The sequence below is a fragment of the Rhincodon typus genome, chromosome 23 (genome assembly GCF_021869965.1).
Source record: "Rhincodon typus isolate 14 chromosome 23, sRhiTyp1.1, whole genome shotgun sequence".
Classification (NCBI taxonomy): Eukaryota; Metazoa; Chordata; class Chondrichthyes; order Orectolobiformes; family Rhincodontidae; genus Rhincodon; species Rhincodon typus.
The window spans coordinates 15,698,368-15,702,036 of record NC_063354.1 but is presented as its reverse complement, the minus strand read 5'-3'; positions in this window follow the sequence as shown (position 1 = coordinate 15,702,036).

Here is a 3,669-nt window from a genome sequence, read left to right as displayed (position 1 = left end):
GTCGTGTTTCCAGTAAACATTGAGATTCGCATACTGTATCTTACTAAATAAATAAAATATTGCAGCATACATTGGACTCATTCTATTTTTGCCGGTTCCCTGAGGAAAGTGTCCATTCACACACGTTCCTCCTTCCGTTACCCTCTTAGTAAAATATTAACCTTTTCTTTCTCATATATACCTTCACTCCCTCCTCTACTTGCATCACTATTGTTGACAGGCCGCTTCCGGCTCTAACAATATTCTAAATAAACAATAACTTTTCTTCTGATGGTGATGATAGGGCCAATAATCCAGAGGGCCAGGTAAATGATCTGGGCACATAGGGTCAAATCCACCCTCTCCCCCTTCCCCATCATGACAATCAGTGGAAAATAAATTAAATCTATACAATATAATATACAATACAATAAGTCAGCACAGGAAAATGCCCTTCGGCCCATTGATTCTGTGCCGAATCCTAATCCCTTTTTAGATCCTTTATTTATTGCCCATATGTGTTTTCTATCCTGCACCCAGTACTTTTAAGATATTAATTCACAGGATTTGGGCACTGCTGACTGGACCAGCATATATTGATCATCATTAATTGCTCTTGACATGGTGGTGTATCAGCTACTTTCTTGAACCATGGCAGTCCACGTGGAGTGACATTAGGGTAAGAGTTTCAGGTCTTTCACACAGTGACACTGAAAGAATAGCAACATTGCTAAGGTCAGGATTGTGTGTGGCTTGGAGAGCAACCTGGAGCGGTAGAGTTTCTATGTACTTGCAGCCCTTGTCTTTCTCGGTGACAGACATCACAAGTTTGGAAGTTGTTGACCAAGAAGCCTTGTTGTGTTGTTGTAGTGCATCTTGTAGATGGTACATGCTACTGACATCATACATTCTTGCTGGAGACAGTGAATGTCAAAGGTGGTGAATGGATGTCAACCAAGCAGACTGCTTCAGCTTGGATAATGCCAAATCACTCGAACTCCACTGGAGCTGCACAACCCAGGCATGTGGTGAATATTCTATCATGTTCTTGGCTTGTGCCATGTTGTTAGTGGATGGGCTTTGGCTAGACAGGAGGTAAGTTACTTGGCACAGAATTTCTGACCTGCTGTTGTAGCTATAGTATTTATATGACAAGTCCAGTTCAGTCTCTGGTTGATAGTAAATTTCAGTGTTGATATCAGCAACGGTATTGCCTTTTGAATGTCAAGAGGAGTTAGTTAGATAATCTCTTGTTCGAAATGGTCATTGCCTGGCACTTGTGACAAGAATATAACTTGTCACTTATCAGCTCAAGACAGGATATTGTCCAGATTTCTTTGCACATGGACACAGACTACTAGAGTATCTGAGGAGTTGAGGATTATGACTGATGTGAACATACCCACCTCCAACATAGTGACTGTTGGGAAGTGAGTGATAAAGCAGTTGACGTTGGGCCTAGGTCACTACACTAAGAAATTCCTGCAGCGATATCTTGGGACTGAGGTGGTTGGTATGATTCCTTCCAATGGTGAGTTTTTTTCCAATTCCTATTTACTTCAATTTTTCTAGATCTCCTTGATGGCATTCTAAGTCAAATGCTGCCTTGATGTCAAGGGCAGTCTCACCTTCCCATCTGGAGTTCATGTTTGATCAAGTTTGGAGCAAGGATTTAGTGTGATGAGGAGCTGAGTGTCCCTGGCTGAACTCAAACTGAGCAGCTTATTGCTGAGCAGTGGCAATACTGTTGACATCCCCTTTGATTACTTTGCTGCGGATTGAGTGTACACTGATTCGGTGGTAATTGGCCAGACTGGAGTTGTTGTGCTTTTTTGTGGATAGGACATAGCTGGGTAATTTTCTACATTGCTAGACAGAGGCCAGTTTTAACTGCACTAGAACAGCTTTGACTCTGGGTAAGGCAAGTTTGGCAGCACAAATCTTCATTCCTGTCGCTGGAATGTTGCCAGGGCCCATAGCCTTTCCAGTATCCAATGCCCTCAGCTACTTTTTAAAACATGTAGAGTAAGTTGAATTGACTGAAGATTGGCATCTGTTATTTTGGGGACCTCAGGAAGAAGCTGAGATGGATCATCCACTCAGCACTTCTGGCTGAAGATGGATGCAAATGTTTTAGCCTCATTTTTCATGCTGACATACTAGGCTCTCTATCACTGAGAATGGGGACATTTATGAAGGATTCTTTTCCTATTAGTTTCATTGCCTATTACCATTCATGATTGGATATGGCAGAATTTGACAAAAGTTCTCAAAATTTCAGTGTGTCCCTTGATATTATTAAGGAGGACATTGATGGTCGACAAGGCTGGGTTTGAAAAAAGACAATTCCAGTGTCTTTCATTTTAGACTATGTACCAGTCTGAATTAACAGAGTAGCTTCATAGACCATTTCAGAGGTCATTAATGAAGCAATCGCATTGTTGTGGATCTGGATCAGACCAGGCGAAGACAACAGATCTTGTTCGTTGAAGAACATTTGTGAAGCAGATGGATGTTTGCAACAATTGGCAACATTTCTTGTCACCATTAGACTAGCTTTATATTCCAGAATTATTAATTTAGTTTAAATTCCATCAGATACTTTGATGGGATCTGCACCCACGTTCCTAAAAGATTAGCCTGTGCCTCCAGATCACTAATCTAATGACATCACGACTGCCTCCCCTATATTCCCCCTATTTCTAACATTTCCGAATTCAGTACATATCTACCAGATCTGATCATAAGCTTTAGGCATCTAGTGTCACATCTAAAGCCTCAATCCCTAACATAATGTAAATTATCTTGTGCACCCTCTGCATAGATGGTCGGGTAGTGGCCTTGTTGACATTTGCTTACATTCCTCCTGATTACCTTTCAAAATAATACAAATTGCACATTGAGAAATTAGCTAGGATACCCTGCCCGAAGAATATGAAAAACACAACAGAAATATAAATTCTTCCTTTCTACTCCTGATGCTGCAGCTCCACATCAGAAAGATCCTCCTCCCCACACAACACAGTGGAGTGCCACAGAAATCAGTGCTGGTGCTACAATTATATATTTCCTCACAACTCTTTAATCCATTACAATTGAAAAATTGGTCAATCTCATTCTTGAACATTCTTAATGACCCAGCATCAATTGTTCTCTGAAGTAAAGAATTCTACAGTTTCTGGGAGATATAGATATATTTTAACAACATGGACAACTGAATGTATTACCATCAAGTTTGCAGATGATACAAAAATAGATCGGAAGGCAAATTGTGAGGATGGCATAAAGAATCTGCATAGGGATGTAGATAACTGTGTGGGCAAAAAAATTGGCAAATAGAATATAATGTGGTAAAATGTAAGATTATGCTTAAAGGAGATGGGTATTATTTAAATGGAGAAAGACTGTAGAATGCTGCAGCACAGATGTACTTGGGGGTCCTCGTGCATAAATTACAAAAAGCTAGCATCCAAGTTCAGCAGGTAATTGGGAAAGCAAGTACAATGCTGGCCCTTATTTCAAAGGGAATGCAGTTTAAAAATGGGCAAGTCATCTTCAAACTATAGAGGGCACTAGTTAGACCACACCTAGAATACTGTGTAAAAACCAAAAGAACTGCGGATGCTGTAAATCAGGAACAAAAACAAAGTTGCTGGAAAAGCTCAGCAGGTCTGACAGCATCTGTGGAGG